We start from the raw sequence: 18322 nt of genomic DNA, 5'->3' as shown, positions 1-18322 counted from the left end.
TGGGGGGGGATGAGGACACATTTGTAATACCTTAACTAATAAAAAAACAAAAAGGAAAAAAAGAAAAAAAAAAGAAAACTCAGGTTCAAACAGCAGTGAAAAAAAAAATGTCATTGGTGATGTTTTGTGTGATTTGAATTTTTTTCTCCATTGGGCTTTTCTGTGTTGGTCCATTATTTGAATAAGCATGTGAGTGGCTACAGTCAAGTGGGAATAAATATATAGAGCAAGAAAAGCATGTAGCTCAGGGCAGAACCTTGGGGAATGCTGGTATTTAAAGGACAGAGGTGGGAGCGAGCAAAGGCAAGAAAGAAGGATTAGCGGGAGAGGAGAAACCCCGGGGTCTAATTCCAAAGAAGCTGGTGAAGGGCGGGTGCAGAAGAACAGGGTGCTCGCTAGTGGTAAGCACTGCAGAGCTGCCTGGAGGTCAGGTGGGAGCATGTCGCACCGGGAAGCTGGGAAGTCATTTCCTCGGGGAGCAGTTTGAAGGGGGCGGGGCCAGTTTGTGAGGGTCTGTGGGGAGAATGGGCAGAGAGGAAGGAAGGCAGCAAAGCCATGAATAGTGAAGAAATGACAGACCTTCAGGAACTGAAGCACACTGTCATTGTCATACTAAGAATAGCCTGAATACAAACCCAGGATGTGGAGATGCCCGTTACCCTAGAAACCCAGGGAAGGGTACCGTGGCAACATGGGCAGCTGTTTCTGCATGGTACCTAAGGTGTTTCTAGATCCATTCATTCTAGTGAAATCTGTCAATTAGCCTGTAGTCTGTGCTAAGTGGGAAGATGTTTCTATGAACCACAGGTCTTGACAGTGAAATCTCTTCATAGCCCCTCTAAGCTAAGGGGCTGGCAGCAACCAGCAGAATTAGTTCCTAGACAGGTTCCATAATGGGGCAAGAAAGTGCTTGGAAATGCATTTGACGACAGGAATGTGCCTTCTCGTCTGGTTTCCCTACCTTTTAGCCAGGTTCCCATGGGATGAGGACACACAGACACACAAAAACTAAATAAAGACAGAAGGAGAGAGAGGCAGAGAAGGTGTGTATTTAGAAAGTGTGCCAGGCACCACTCTTTCTCCCTGTATCTTAGCCAGGTAGCCCTAGGATGATGTGTCATCAATGTTATAAGAATACTAGAGGCCCGGTGCACAAAAATTCATGCACTGGGTGCTGGGTGTCCCTCAGCCTGGCCTGTGCCCTCTCACAGTGGAGCCCTCGACTCTTTCTCCCTGTATCTTAGCCAGGTAGCCCTAGGATGATGTGTCATCAATGTTATAAGAATACTAGAGGCCCGGTGCACAAAAATTCATGCACTGGGTGCTGGGTGTCCCTCAGCCTGGCCTGTGCCCTCTCACAGTCTGGGAGCCCTCGGGGGATGTCTGGCTGATGGCTTAGGCCTGCGGGAAGCAGGCCTAAGCTATCAGTCGGACATCCTTTAGTGCTGCCAAGGAGGCGAGAGAGGTTCCCACCACTGCTGCTGCGCTTGCAGCCGTCAACCCTGTTTGTGGCTGAGCGGAGCTCCTCCTGTGGGAGCGCACTGACCACCAGGGGGCAGCTCCTGCATTAAGCGTCTTCCCCCTGGTGGTCAGTGGGCATCATAGCGACCAGTTGTTCCTGGTCATTCCACCATTAGGGTCAATTTACATATTACCCTTTTATTACATAGGATATATGTACACACTTACCAATCTATGGATTTGAGTATCATGTCCTAAGCAGCATATTGCCAACTTCACTTGTATTATTTACTTTTTACACAGTCCCAATTAGGTAGGTACTATGACTGCAGTCTTTTTATAGATGAGGAAACTGAGGCTTAGAAAAAGTTATGTTATTTGAGATCACACAGACTACTTTTTTGTTGTTGTTAATCCTCACCCGGGAATATTTTTTCCATTGATTTTTAGAGAGTGTGAGGGAGGGAGGGGAGGAGAGAGACTGGGGGAGAGAGAGAGAGAGAAACATCGATGTGTGAGAGACACATTGATTGGTTGCCTCTCAAGCATCCCACCGAGTCCGGTACATGCCCTCGACCGGGAATTGAACCCAAGACCCTTTGGTTTGCGAGCTGACACTCTAACCACTGTGCAACACTGGCCAGGGCAAGATCACACAAACTACTTGATTCAAGGTCATTTTCTGGCTACTGCAGAGGGCACGAAGTGTCCTTCGACATTCTATCCCTGGCTGGGGAACCTGCAGGTGCTCCTACACTTAGGCACACACCAAGTGAACAACACCTAAGAGGAGAATATCAATGCTGTGAGGGGGGCCAGGCGTTCCCTCCAGGTGGGGGCACCAGAAGGTTTCTCAAAGCAGGGAGCTTTAAACTCTGGCTCTGAAGAGGAGGACGAATTTTAATTAAGTGGAGATTCCTTTTACCACAAAATCAAAACATCTTTTTTCTACCTTTCTCTGTGTTATTCCTTCCCAGCTCCCTTGAAGCTATCTCTGAACAGCAAGGCAATCCTGGCACCGGCGTCTTCTTGTTCCCATCATCTCTCATTTCCTTCCGGACACTGAAATTCCCTGGCAATAGCAGGCAGAGCTGGGCATGCTCAGAGGCTCGGACGCCAACGTGGGCTGTCATTGCTAAACCGTGGGGGCAAGGATAACCTGGTCACAGTGACTTCAGTGAAAGACAAGAGCCACTCTCCTTCGGACAGGGACCTCTGAGTGCTGTGCCAACCGCTTCCAGGAGGGGCATTGTCTGAGGCAACCAGAATCCACCCTGGAGGCAATTCTAGGCACAGCTCTGCCCCAGGGTGGAGGTGTTGTCTGAATTCACCGTTAATGGTTGTCTGTTACAAAATTCTAAAGTTCTCTGTCTCTTTAACATTGGATGATGGAGAGGTTAAATGGTCAATTTCACACCTGCTCTGCCCGGGGCATTTGGCTGGGTGTCTTCCCAGCACTTCCTGGCACCCACCTGACGCTGTGTCCTCCAAATCTGTGTCTGGTTGGCTGAGTTGCTTTACCAGAAAGCAGAAAGGAATTGTTCAAGTAGACCAGTTTTTAAATGATTAAAAACACTGTCGCTTGCTCACCATCAGAAGTCTGTAATTCCGAAACCTGAATAATACAGGATTCCGAGAAAGGGGACATGCTGAGGAAGGTCTGCAAGCAGCGAGCAATCTCTGGACAGCTCTAGAAAACAAGCCAAAGATATTGAGGAAAAATTCCAAAGAGTCATTTGCTCTTATCAGAGACGAACTATTAATTGTGAGAAGGAACGCTGTGATAGTCTGTTGATAGCAGCTGGCTGAAAGAAACCATAACAACTTAAGAAAAAAAAAATCTCAATAGACCCAGATTTTCACATGTTTGACTTGTAGAAAAGGCTTAAGATCTTCAAATCCTCATTCAAACACATGTAGGATATGAGGAACTACATCCTCATTTAGAAAGGGAGTTTAGTTTAAAGAACAGTTTAGATTATATAATTGAAAAAAAAACCTTACCTCTAGAATTATGATAAAAAATAAGATACTAAAATGATTTCAACTAGCTATCCTGGAGCAGGCTGGACCATCACAACAAGTGAGGGGCCACTCACAACCTTCCTTGCAACCTGGTCCCAGGTCACGTACCCAAAGAATGCAGCAAGGGACGCTGGGAAAACCAGAGCAGCAGGGTCTTCACACATTTCCTCTGTGATTGTGATTAGTTTAAATCTGGACACCTAAAGGGCCATTTCTTCCAGTTTCAAAACAATGCTATTTCATTATTGTTTCCTATGGAAACCGTTTCCCTAGGCGTGGCGACAGCCATTTCTGAGCAGGGCCTTCTGTATCAAAGCTGCTTTCCCTTGTGGAGCTTTGGATGACACAAACACATATTTCACCCGAGTGGATTCTTCAAGGCTAATCCTGCCCATTGGGGAATCAGCTAGTGCTGCTATAGCCACACTCCCAGCCGGTACGCAGCCGCGGAAAGCCATTCTGTTCCCCCGAGATCAGTTTGAGGAACTTCAGGTCCTCGGGGACCAGTGGAAAGTTACAGAAGCTGTGACCAAATTGTCAGAACTCTCCAAATCTGCTTGATGTCAAATGTCGAAGGAGGCAGTGAGACCCAGAAGACACAGCATCCCGGGAAGCCTTCCCGCTGGCGCGGGAGGGAAGGAGCGTTCCCCCTGCAGAGTGCATATTTCTGACAACATACGCCTCTTCTTTAAACATTAGCGTTCCCCCTGCAGAGTGCATATTTCTGACAACATATGCCTCTTCTTTAAACATTAAAGAATGGGAAACGTCTGCTAGCACCTGTGTATGAATACCTTGCATCAGACTAACTCTCCCACAAAAAGAGCTATAAAAACAGCCCCTCCAAATACAAAAGCTATTAAAACAATGCGTAACCAAAGCAGCCAGGACTTAAGGGCTCAAGATCCTGGAGAGAAAGAAAATGCATTGAGGTGAGCCAGATAGTTCAGACAGAGATAGAAATAGATATAGAGACAGAGATGGAGGCAGAGAAAACGACAGAGACATAAATAGTCAGTGCTGCAGGAGCCTCACTGGTCTAAGGAGATGAAAAGTAGACCTCTGGGCTGTCAAACTGAAAGGATTTGAAGAGCCCCACATCCCCCCCCCCCCCGCAATTCCCCCCCAAGGCATTGAACTATTTTTAAACTAAGCAGACAGTCCAACAGGTAGAAACCAAGCAACCCCACAACAGAAAGCTTCTCAGACTAAATGGGTCACGGGAGATTTCAATGGTCTCGGTGCTGGGAAGACAAAACATGGAGTTCAGGGCCCTCCAAAAAAGAGAACTGCTGGTACACACCCCAAACTTTCAACTGAGAGCGCCGAAGGGCCACACCTGGGAGTGAGGGTGGGGTAACTCAGAGGTGAACAGCCCTCATGCAACCTAAACTCAGCTCCCATCTGCTCAGTTCCTCAGTGGGTCAAAGTGATCTGCTTGTCAAAATAAAATTAAACCCCCTCTGTAGGATGGTAATCATCCTCTAGACTCTATAAGTTATTATACGCAATGTCCACCATTCAATCCAAATGACCAGACGTGACAGAAGATATGACCAAGGACCAAAATTCAAGGGAGAGAAAAAGCCAAGACAATAGAAAGAAAAAACACATGTGATCCAGACACTGAGGTTCTGAAACTCCGACTTTAAGTATGTTGGAAATGGTCATGGAAATTGATTAAAATACCAGGTGGGGCAAAAGTAGGCTTACAGTTGTTTGTATGGGGGGAAATACAATAATTGATTATTAATAATGCAAGGTCAAACTCTGTGTTTTGGCTACTCATAACTGTACACCCCCTTTTGCCCCACCTTGTATGGAGGATTTCACCAAGAACTGGAGTCTATTACAAAAGTATTATTAAATAGCAATTCTAGAACTGAAAAACGTAATAACTGAATTGAGAATTCAAAAACTAGATTTAATGATAGATCAAAAGCACAAGAGAGCATTAGCAAAGTGGAAGAGAGATTACTTAAAAAATCTAAATTGAAGAACGGAGGAAAATGAAAATGGAGAAAAGAGTGAGAGCTACATCAGACATGGTGAAAATGATTATATGTGTGTAATTAACATTACAGAAGAGGAGAAAGAACGGGGCAGAAACTATTTCCCAAAACTAACAAAAGACATGTCTCACTGCTTACCCCCAAGGTCACAGGGGCAGCCCCTCCACTAGTCTCATACAGCCACAGGGACCCCTGCGTGTCCCGGGCGAAAGCTTTAGGGAGCTGGGAAGGCGGAAGGCAGGCCAGATTACAAACTGTGTTTCCTCGTGCCTCCAAGTTCAAATTACAACTCTTAGTCTACTTATTCAGACAGTAAAACAAGAATAATTAATTTTACTTTTTCTTTCATTAATGACCAATTACATCAAGTTGAATAAACTAAACGCCCTTAAACAATCACTGCCATTTGCATCTTGGTTAATTAAATTCCCTCCAATTGTGAAACTGCAGTCATAAGTGTAATATATTCACTTTTCTTTTGAATTACTTCAAAGGCCTATCCTAAGCAGCAAAGCCTTTCCAAGTTCTTAAATAACTGTAATAAGTCTAAGAAATTAAACTCTAAATACTGTGACTCTCGAGTTCACTTAAATATTCCAATTTGTTTACAAATTTAATCAAACTTCTGCATTTAATTTAGATCACAAGTCTAAAATCATTGACTTAATTACACATTTTAAATTGGAATCACAAGGCTAGTCTGTTTTTGTTCTGATACATTCAATTCTATTACAAACAGGGAAATCCAAGTACACCCAGATTTGCCAATGATTTCTAATGTATTCCTGAACTACATAAAAGGCTGAGTATTAAGGGTTAATTCACTTCTATCTCCAGGCTTAATTCTAAACTTTCCTGGGACTCAACACACAGTTCATCCACTGAGGGAATAATTTCATCACCCCCAAAAAACCGGGGTTGTCTTCCCAGGTGTTAGAATCACTCACTGGCCAGGCAGCCAAGTCCTGGAGGAGACCCATCTGTGTGAGCCTGCATTTGCCAGGGATCCTACCTGCACCAGGGACGGCCCGCTGAGCCCTTCTTGACCTTGGACAGCAGGGGACTCCAGGTCCTCACCTTGGGGAAGGTGTTGATCTTGAAGATGCCTGGGTTCAAGTGGTAACATGACCGAATCTTCCAAAGCTTCCTTCAGCGTTCCTGCCTGGCGGGGCATGGCGGAAACTGCATCCCCCCTGAGGTTTCAGTTAACTTTCTCTAGTCCCTCACTACCCACAGGTAACTGAATCCTTCCCATCTTCCTGTAAGGCCGGCCACGGGTTCTTACACACCTGCCATTCCGATTGGTTCTGCAGGTGCCAGGTCGCTGTCCGGCTCTACCATAGTGCTGGCTCTACCGTGTCCCTACACAGCGCCCTGCGGAGCCTTCTCTAGGGGCTGCCGACCTGAGTCATCCAGACCAGAAGCAACCGCTCTCTGTGATCAAACACACCTGCAAGCCGCGTGGGAAACCGTGAGGTGCGCTTCCCACAAAGTGATTGGCTGAAAGAGTGGAAGTTACAAACATCCATCATATCAGATGCCAGTCGTGTATTCACTTCACCAACATTATTGAGCACATCCTGTAGGCCAGGGAGTGTGGATATAGTGATAACAAGACCTACCAGGTTCCTCCCATCGTCCCAGTGAGGGAAACCAGACAGTAAATGAGCATAATGGCTCCCCCAGATGTCTCTCAGATCCACAGTCCTCCTGGGGCTGAGCACCCCAACAGCTACCCTTTCCACCCAGGGCATTTGCACATACAGCCCAGTTTGAGGCAGCACCTGCTGCCAGTTTCAACTGTCTGCCCCCCAGAGATAGAAGCCCTTTGACCTACTGGCTGTGTGACCTGGAGCAGGAGATGACTAATAATTCTACTGACAACGATTTCCCCCTGTGTCAAATGGGGTAATAGCACCCACCCCACAGCTGTGGGGATTAAATGAGCTCATGGTGGTGAAGCGGGTGGCACTGTGCCTGACAATGAGCATGTGCTTGATAAATGACAGTACAGTCTTCAATACAGTATATGCATTTTTAATTTTAGGTACATGACGAGTTAGCTTGGCTGGCGTAAAAGAATGCCACAGACTGGGGGGGCTTAAACAATAGAAATTTATTTTATTGTCTGGAAGCTAAAAGGCTGGAAGACTGAGATCAAGGTGCCAGCATGGTCGGGGTCTGGTGAGGGCTCTCTTCCTGGCTTGCAGACAGTTACCCTCTCACTGTGCCCTCAAGTGGTGGAGAGAGAGAACAAGAGCCAGTCTCTTCCTTTTCTTACAAGGTCACTAATCCCACCTTGAGGGCCCCACCCTCATGCCCTCATCTAACCATAATTATCTCCCAAAGTCCTCACCTCCCAATGCTATCACATTGAGAGGCAGGGCTCCAACGTATGAATTTGGTGGATACACAAACATTCAGTCCATAACAGTATGTTTTTCTAAAATTTCACTGGGCCTGAGACTTTTTTTTAAAAAGTCTCTTGAAAATGATACATTCCTGAAACCATTCACAGCAGAACCTTGAGGCAGCATAGCTAACCAGTGTCAAAATTGTCCTCATGTGTTACCACCTTTCAAAGAACAAAACATTGCTCCAGGGAGCGGGCTGGTCATTCTCCACGTGGCGCCCAGCTCCGTTCCTCGCCCTCCCTGCTCTTCTCTGTGCTCCCGAGAGCTCCCTTTCAGCTGACTTCTGTTAGGATTTGGCCAATTGGAGGCACCGGAGCACCTGGGAGTGGGCAGTCTTTCTGTTCCCGTCCTGCTTCCTGGCCGAGTCAGGGAGTGAAATCCTTATAGGCTACACCTCCTGCCACAGAGAGGTCTTCCGCCTGACTCCAGATCTCCCTGGGACCCCGTTTCTCTTCGGGCCCAGGGTTGCCCACCGCTGCAGCCTTTGGGTGCCTTGACCTCTCTCATAGGTCCCCTAACCCTGCAAAGAGTCCCTCCATGAAACAACCTTCTGTTGAACCACCTGAGACATTTTCTATTTCCTGCGGGGCCCCTGGTTGATAGATGTGCTTATAATAAATTTCCATCTTTTTCCATGCAACCTGCCTCCCTATCAGTCATGCTCTTAGTTCAATAAAACATTTTTCCATCATGAAAAAAGAAACCCTGGAGAGTTTCCAACGGGCACATGTGGCTTTTGCAAGGTCATGATGATAACGCCTCCAGGGAAATAGTCATTTTTAGTATTACTTGGAAGTGAGACTGTAAAGGAAATCCAATCCTTACTCGTGGCTTGATGTATTAAGAAATAAGAAAAAGAGGAAGTTTAAAGCTACAGGAATTTGCAGAACCAAGCTCTCCAAAGATCATCTGTTGTTGCTCGTTGCCTTCTCACTGCTTCCTCCCTTAACGCAAAATGCTAATTATCTTCCACAGGACTCCCACACACACCCCTCAGCCAATATCTAGTGTCTTCCACGAGGCATATCTTCATCCCAACACCCACCAATCTTGGAAATCAGGGATATAAGGTTACTCTCAAAGAGTTCAACTTTAAGGCCTTGTACTGATCAGAACAGAGAGAGGCAAAGCCACCTTAAAAAGCACAAGGACCTTTGGAAGTATAAGGTTGGCTTTAGCTTGATTAAATATATTAAACTGTCTAAAGCAGTGGTTCTCAACCTTCCTAATGCTGCGACCCTTTAATACGGTTCCTCATGTTGTGGTGATCCCCAATTTCATTGTTTCAAATTGAACATAATTAAAGCATAGTGATTAATCACAAAAACAATATGTAATTATATATGTGTTTTCCGATGGTCTTAGGCGACCCCTGTGAAAGGGTCGTTCGACCCCCAAAGGGGTCGCGACCCACAGGTTGAGAACCGCTGGAAAGCAAAACCATGTTAGTCCAAGAGGCAACTAAAGGAGATCCCAGCGGACTTCAATTGTGCTCCGAGGAGCACCATGCGGAGGAACAGCCTGAGTAAGCGGAGGTTCTGATACCCTCATGGTGAGAGACACCGCTCAGCCAGACCCCATTAAATAAGCAATTCCTCTAATCCCTCCATTCCAACTCTGTGCTCACCAAGACATATTTTTATAAGGGTAATTTTCTTATTTCAAAAGTAATGCATGTTTATTACAGAAATCATCAGAAAACTGGGCCCAGGGATGACGTTAATGCCTAGATTTATTCTCTCCAATGCCATTTCTCATACACTTAAGTACACAAATGTACATAGTAACAAAAATAGAAATGTGTTATCTTTACTGAGGTGTTTTTCAGCTTGTTCTTCACTTAATAATGAATAATAAACATCTTTGCATGTAAAAAAAAAATGCCCCGGGCTATAGCATGCTAATGGATACATTTTTTTTTTTTTTAGGTGGAGCAATCCCATAATTTATTTAAGCAGAACTCCATTATTGCCCACTTCTTCCATTTCCATAATTTTGCAATTACCAACAGTGCTGCAAGAGACATTCTTGCCGCAAATCTTTGCACTTCATTAGCCATTTCACGGTACAGATTTCCAAAGGGCATGCGCCTTCCAAGACTCCTGAGACATTTTGTCAGATTGCTTTCCAGAAAATAGCATTGCCCCAGCACTTGCCAATTTTTATAGCTGATAAATCATGAGGTTTATTTCCATTGATAATTTTCTGATTACTAGTGAAGCTAAACTTTTTTTCATCAATTTATTGGTCACTTAAATTTCTTTCTTTTAATCTTCCTGTGTATATTCTTTGCCATTTTTATTGGAGTATCTGTCTCTCATTTATTGTAGAGGTCTTTATATTAATAAGAATTTAATTTTTGTGGCATACATTGCAAATATCTTTCCCTGTTTATTATTTGCCTTTTATTAAAATATGGTGTTTTGCCTTAAGCTCAGGCTCAGTTAGAAATGAATGTGACTTTTATGTAACAGAAACCCAACTCCACTGACTTAAACGAATAGGATTTATCTCACATAACAAACTACTAGAGAGGCAGCAGCACTAGCCATCGAGTCTGCATTAGCAGAAGGAGGAAGGTGGAGAAAGAGACAACACCACAGACTCTTGCTCATTTCCATTGGCCAGAACTGGTCACATGGCCACTCCCCGCAGCAAGTGAGGGGCAGGCCAGGGCGAAGGAAAGATGAAATTAATTGTGTAAATTTACACTGTCTGCCATAGAGCAGTTTTAAGATTTATATCGTCAAAGCAGTGTATATTTATTTATTCCTTTGGTTTCATGCTTAAAAAGTTCTTCCCCAACTCAATGATATGTTCTAATAGTCATCCGTATTTTTTCCATTGCTTTTATGGTTTCATTGTAACATGACGTAGAATGCAAACTTTTTTTCCAGATAATTGGCCAGTTGCCCCAAAATCATTTTTTGCTTTCTCCACTGACCTGAAAAATCGTAATTGTTTACTAAGCTAGTAGCTACATTGAAGTCCATTTGGGTGCTTACTATCCTGCTGCCCAGATCTCGTTAGTTACTCTGCTGTGGCAGCCACTTGCATGTGGGTTAGCATGCATTCCAACATCGCAGGGCAGGTCCCCACTTGGGATACTGCTTTGTAAAAAATTTCTTGACCATTCTTTAAAAAAAACACACAAAACTTTTATTAGCATTTATCTTATGCTGAATTTACTCCCCTGCCATAAGTTTTTGGGTTTTTTGTTTGTTTGTTTGTTTGTTTTTCGTTTCTTCTGGGATATCTTTTTCTTCTGCACCCCCCCCCCCCGCCCCCCCTCTGGTTTAGGAACAATCTGCTCCTCTTCAGACACTCAGCAGGTGGAACTGTGTGTGGCCACCCTCCTCAGAATGGAGCATGTGATTGGCATGCATCACATCCTTGACTTTCTCCAGTACATACTGCTCCCATTACCACAGCACTTGGGATTCCTTTCAGAGAAAATATGCGTAAGGTAGAATGTGCCCAAACCAACTGGTTGTTCTACGATCAGGAGTCAAGATGGACCTGCTGCTGAATCTGTACTTAGGAGAATTTCAGTGCAATCCTTCATGGATACAGGATGATCCGCTACATGACCTCTCAAGGTCACCTCCATTTCCACAGTCATGCAACTCTGTGAAAAGCCACCAAATAAGGATAAATAAAGAGCAGGGCTTGAAATAGTAAGTCTAATTCTACTGTAAGTCAGTCTATTTTGGTTTCTCAACTATACTAATTCAGAATGTGCTTTGGGGACTGCATTTTTCTTCTAATTGATTGGAATGAAGTAGATTATTCATGACCATTTTGGCTTCCTCCTCCTTTTCTCCCTCCACCCCCCAACAAATAGCTCTCTTTTTTCTTTCTTAGAATGTGAAGAATAGCTCTAAATTTGACATGGGAAATTGAGATGTTATTTTTGGCTTAAGTAGAATTAAAACCTCCATCCCTAAGTGAAATCTGGTCTTTGCTCTTTCAACCACCTTAGGGTTCAGACTAATGGCGTAGTGAAGACATTACATTTCAGATCTGACCTTGAGCTGGAAGAGGAAGGAGAGGCCGTGCTGTCTGTCCTCCAACAGAATAGCCTTGTTTCTCCAAAGTTAGCTGGATCATAGACGGGGAGTAGAAGGAACCCTAGTGACCAGCTAGCTCAGTATTTCTCAAACTCCAGTCTACAAGATGCTCCCAAAGGATACCACGGGCCAATAACTCACAGATTCATTGTTCACTGTGTCCTCCCCATGAAGACTTTGAGAAGCCCGGAAGCAAAGAAACATGCTATGTTTTGTTTGTCAAACTTATTTGATCACAAAACCACCCCCCCCTTCCCCCTCTGAGTAATGCCTAACAGCTTCTGGAACTGGCATGCCATGAAGCGCTTTGAAGAGTGCTGATCTATGCAATGCTCCCCTCATTTTACAGAGGAGAAAAGTAAAGCCCATATTAAGAGACATGGAGACCATCATGCGCCCTTACTGGCAGGGCTGGGACCTAGACATTGGCTCTTTGAATCACCTTGAAAGAGGGAGGCATCGTTAATGGTGGTAGCTTTGATGTATCCCCAGCACACTTTCATTGTCTGCAATTTGAGGTCGTATTTATTTATAGAGCGCTCAGCAATGAATCCATCAAGTGCTTTGAATGTTTTAAAAAGGGCATCGGGCCCTGTACAGTTGACCTAAATAAATGAGACTATCTTTTAAATGGCATGTAATTTACTATACACTGAAATATTTTACCGTGCTGTATAATCATGTTCTAAGAGGTTAGTCCTTTTATACATGAGAGTAAATCAAAGGGGTCAAATCTCAGTTAAATTTGTGACTAAGATGGAAATAGACTGCCCAACGAGAAGTAACTGTAGACATTTCTTTTATCATGTGGAGCGCAATAGTTGGCGAGCCAAAATTATAAAATACTGTCCAAAGGTGATTATATATATATATTACCTATATATATATATATTACCTATATAATAAAAGGCTAATATGCAAATTGTCCCCTCAGGAGTTCTACTGACCAGGAGTTCGACTGCTCACTATGATGTGCGCTGACCATCAGGGGGTGGTACAGAATGAAGGAAGGCCCTGGCCAGCAACTGGCAGCCAGGGGAAGGAAGGAAGGCCCCAATTGGCCCTGATGGCCAGCCAGGCCTAGGGACCCTACCTGAATTTCATGCACTAGGCCTCTAATATATCTATATCTATATATCTATACCTATACCTGAGGATATTTATCCATTGATTTTTAGGGAGCGTGGAAGGGAGGGGGACAGAGAGAGAGAAACACTGATGTGAGAGAGACACATTGATTGATTGCCTCCCACACATGCCCCAACCGAGGCCTTGTCTGCATATGCAAATTAACCGCCATCTTTGTTGGGTTAATTTGCATACTCATATGATTGGCTGGTGGGCGTAGCGGAGTGACACCAATTTGCATGTTTTTCTTTTATTAGTGTAGATGTGTGTGTATATCTTTACATAAAGTCAGTTCAAGTAGTCTGAGCATGTTAGCACTCTCAAAAGCACTTTTCTGCTGTATTCTCTGAATTCCAAAGGCACTTGGAATCTATACACACTTCATTTACCATACAAGGGTTTCTGAGACCCCCACCTGGAAGTTTTATATTTTTCTCAAGGTGTTTTTTTTCTGCTTTAACACACTGAGGTACAGACACTCCCATCAGCTGGGATACCTCAAATTGGTTTCTAACCTCTGAATATCAAGTTGTCAATGTCAGGTTTCCAAAGCCAGTGCTGCCCACGTGCTGCCTTCTTTGTGAGCCAGAAAGGGTGACCCTTCTGGGGGGCAGTGGCAGCCCCGCAGGGGACACGGGGCTCGGTGAGCAGTGTGCGGGCTGGCTTCCAGCCCCACTCGTCCCCCAGACGGAGGCCCTTCTGCAAGTGAAGTTACACAACCAAAGGCAGGGTCCTGCCTGCTTCCCTCCCTCTCATCCAGCTCCCAGCCCCTGCAGGGCTGAACCGATTCCCACCTGCAGAGCCAGCCTTCATCCTGACCCAAATCAGGTTCTGTCTACGGACCTTGGGCCTCCCAACCCACCTGGCTGACTCAGCACCACAGTGTTCTGGGTCTGAGAACTGGGCTCCTGACCGTGGTCTCATGTTAGCTCCCTCGCTATTTTAACCGGGTTTGTGCCTTGCAATGCCCAGTTACCATCTCTGAATCTTCAACTGTACGCAGGGTTGGGGTGCTGTTTTCTATGGACGAATCTCTTGCTGATGCCAGCCTTCCTGCCTGAAGGAACTCCCGCCCCTGCCCTGGATCCTGTGATGCTAAGGACCCTGTTTAGAAATCCTTATATTCATCTCACAACTAGACCACCTGGACTGCAGACCTCTTTTGCCATGAACCCTAGGCATGTGCTTTGTCTCCCAGAACAAGCCTACTTGTCATTTGCTGGAGACACAGTTGCTGAGCTACTTCTGGGAACTAACCCCTGCCCACATGCCCCTCTGAATTCTGGGACCCACCAGTCCCAGTTCCGCACAGACTCAGACCTACCTCCTGGGCCCTCTTTACCTTCACGGATGGTAACAACTGATATTCAGAGGGGTGGCCTGAAGCACTGCAGATTTCATCAGAAAGAACTAGAAATGTTGCTTTAGTTCATATTTTACTGATTAGTGCAGAAAGTAGAAGGAATACAGTTAGAAAGAATATCGGCCACCAAGGTTGAAATAAGATGCTTTGATAAAATTCTCACTTAGAAAAGAATGATAAGCACAAGAAGCCGAGGGCTGTGCCTCTCTACGTCAACCACACGAAATTTAATGCCCAAGACCGTAATAGGTGCTCAGTTAACACCTGCTGAGTGAATGAAAACTTAAGTCAGTCTAAACACAGTATTTGGTCATGAAAGGTTTCATTAGTTTATGTTGTCACTCATTCATCAGACATATTATTAGTCATGTGCTGTTTTTTAGTTATTTTGAAGTTTATAATTTTAATACATCAGAATAGAAGATAATAAACACACAATAAACATAATAGACATGAAGGACACAGAGGCCAATATTGTGGATCTCACTAGGAAATGTGAGTGAAACATATGTGCCTGCATATGAAATCCTGGCAAGATGGTAATGCATAGGTAGAAATATATTTTACTTTTGGCAATGATAGAGGGTCTTTCTATGACTGGGATACACATGGGACTAAACATAATAATGCTTTATATTGTCAAAATACTTGACAATTTACAAAATGCTCCAACATATGAAATCATATTTGTTGTTCAAAAGAAGACAGAGGAATATAAAGAAAATTATACGCATCCCTCTCTTATAAAAAAATATCTAGTGGCTTATGAAATACAACAGCTTTCAAAGAGATTTCTGCTTTATCATTAACAGTAATGATTCAATGATAGCAGAGGAAGAGGTAGGAAAGGTACGCTCTACAATAAAGAAAAATGGAACGGAAGGAGGCTATAATGGCAACTCCCATTTACTGTGATGAAGACAGACTTCTATTATTCCACCTGGGACAGTTCTACCATGCAGTTCTAAGAGATAAGTAATGCGATGCTGAAGTGAGTAATGAGACTCACTGAGGAGGAATTATTACATGCTTCCCATTTATGTTGCACTGTATTGATTGTAGCGCACATCGAAGCAGCTCTAACTCTGGGAACCCAGAGAAACCATTGGGAAGAATTCAAGAGGCAAACTGGGGATGCAAATTCCGCATGGGTTCTCGGCCAGCCCAGTGTCCTTTCTTACAACCAATCAAAATTATACCTATTTTTTTGTTCATAATTCAATGTAAAGTCTGGTAGGTCTTTTCTTCTATGCACACACTTAATTAGTCAATAACTTGGAAAGGTCTCTGCACTTTATTTTTGATAACTATTTTGTATCAAGCAGCAGGGAGAAGAATGACCAGTATGTGTGTGACTCTTGTCAGATTTTAAAAATAATTCAGCCTCATCATTTAAGCAGAGAGAAACTGAAGCTTCAAAAAATGTTTTAAAAATAGGTGGAAGAAAAGTCCATCAGTGTTTGGAATTAGCTAGACTGAGGACTACTCAAATTCCGCCCAGCTGGTATGGCTCAGTGGTTGAGCATCGACCTGTGAACAGGAGGTCACAGAGGGCCGTGTAGGACACAGCTGATCGATGATTCTCATCATTGATGCTTCTATCTCTCTCTGCCTCTCCCTTCCTCTCTGAAATCAACAAAAATATTTTTTTTAAATTATAGAAACTTGAACTAGCAGGTTTCTAGCTGTCAAAATTGAAATCAAATCTGCAGGGGCCAAAATCTATACTAATAAAAGGATAATATGCTAATTAGACCAGATAGACCAGACATTTTCCAGACATCCTTCCAGACAAAGCCACGGTGGCGGGGGCTGAGGCAGAGGCGGTTAGGGGCGATCAGGCAGGCAGGCAGAGTGGTTAGGGGCAATCAGGCAGGCAGGCAGGCAGGTGAGTGGTTAGGAGCCAGCAGGATTGGGCCTAAACCGGCAGTCGGACATCCCCCGAGGGGTCCCGGATTGGAGAGGGTGCAGGCTGGGCTGAGGGACCCCCCACACCCATGCACGAATTTTGTGCACCAGGCCTCTACTGTTGGAAATAAGAATGTAGTCAGATGCATTGCTGGTGTGGACTTCAGCTAACTAAAACACCAAAATAGCCCCACGGTCTGTCTCAGAGAAACTTGCTTTCCCAGCAGCCCCTTTGGCTTGCAAAAAATTTCTATTACATTTTCCTAACAGAGGGTCATGCTTCCACTGAAACGACAGTCCTACTCAAATTATATGGAGCACCGAAGTTCCACAACTTTCTGAGCACTGGTTTCCACGCTTGGAAATGCTTGTGCTACTGTTTCAGAACCAGCGGCCCTGACTTGTAGAGGCTGAGCTCCACATGTTCCCAAGTCACCTGTTTGGAGCTTGTAGCGTGCATTGCTATAGAAACCAGTCTCCGTGGGATTTGGGGGCTCCTAAAGCAGGCCAGATCATCACATGGCACCTGATGTACCTACTGTGTGCACTGTAGAAATATGAGACCTGGGGTAACGTCTTTAAAATACGTTTTCTTTAAGCATCCTAATGTGGGATGTCTGGAATGTGGTTCTAATCTCAGGGCCAGGCACTCCCGTCCTTGTGCCTCACAGGTTTCCCAGGCCCTGGAATCGCCATCCCCAGAACCTGGGACACAGCAAGTGTCAGGAGTCTGGGGCAAGTGAGGAATGGGGTTATAATTTCCCACTAGCACGCCCTGTCCAAGGAGCTCTCAGCCCCTCCTGCTCGCATCTGAGGAGGATCTTCAAAATGCAAATTGCTCACCTAAGGCAGAGATGACCCATAGATTTGCTCTAATTGCCTCCTCCACCCTCTGTATTCTGGGAAAGTAGGAAGGAGTAAAATTGTCCTTTACTTTGGGGAGTTAGAAGGAAGGTAGAAATTTGTGGGCTGCATCCCCGAGAATAAAAGCAGGGTTTGTAGTTACTGTCTCAAAATAGAGACAGGCTGTAGAGTACAGGATGCTGCACTCTCCCGAGATTTAAAGATGTTATCATCGCTCTTCTGTTCCTTTCAGTAAATAGCAATAAAATCCTTAAAATAACAAGTTTCCGTGCTTTCTGGGGAGACAGCATAGACAGGGCGAGTGGAGGAGGCTGCGCATTTCCTCTCCGAGTGCTACAGTGGATTCTAAGAGGTGTACCCTGTAAGAATGCCGCCGAGAGAAGTCATCCAACTGGACCCAGCAGCCTGGGCATCACTGGCAACTCACTAGACAGGGGAGTTCTCAGGCCCCACCCTAACCCAACTGAATCAAAGATTCTGGGAGTGAGGCCCCACCCTCTATGGTCAACCAGCCCTTCCAGGCGATTCCAATGGTCAAGATCCAGCTTGAGGACCACTGGGCAGGGGCCAGGACTCTAACAGAGCTGCTCTTGAATCCTGGCTCTGCCACTATAGTTAAGTGAGTTGAGCAAGTTAATCTCAGCAACCCTGTGAGGTAGGTACTATCAGTGTATTTTACAGATGAGGAAACTGAGGTATACAGAGCCTAAATAACCCAACCAAATTCACATAGCTGAGAAGTGGTTTAGGACCCGAGCCCGGGGTTGAGCTATTAATTTCATTTAATTGATGCAAAAAAAAAAAAAGATGCGCTCATTTACTCATTCATCCAATATTTACTTAATATGCACGACCAGGTGATTCACTGAGAGGCGAGGAATAGGAAAATGAATAAAGATCTCCATCCCCCTCCCCAAGAAGTTCACGACTTTTTTCTTTTGGTTCAGAATGAAGAAGTGACAGATGGACTCATTTTAAAAGATGATGCTCTGTGTCTGCGTTGGAGGAAGAAAAGGTTTTCCGCGACTCCTCCCTTCCATGGCCATTTACAGAACCCGCCAGCGTCAGCGGTTCCGC

Source organism: Myotis brandtii, unplaced genomic scaffold, assembly GCF_000412655.1.
Source record: "Myotis brandtii unplaced genomic scaffold, ASM41265v1 scaffold395, whole genome shotgun sequence".
In the NCBI taxonomy this organism is placed as follows: domain Eukaryota; kingdom Metazoa; phylum Chordata; class Mammalia; order Chiroptera; family Vespertilionidae; genus Myotis; species Myotis brandtii.
The sequence above is the reverse complement of the archived record's forward strand: the minus strand, read 5'-3'. Positions refer to the sequence as shown.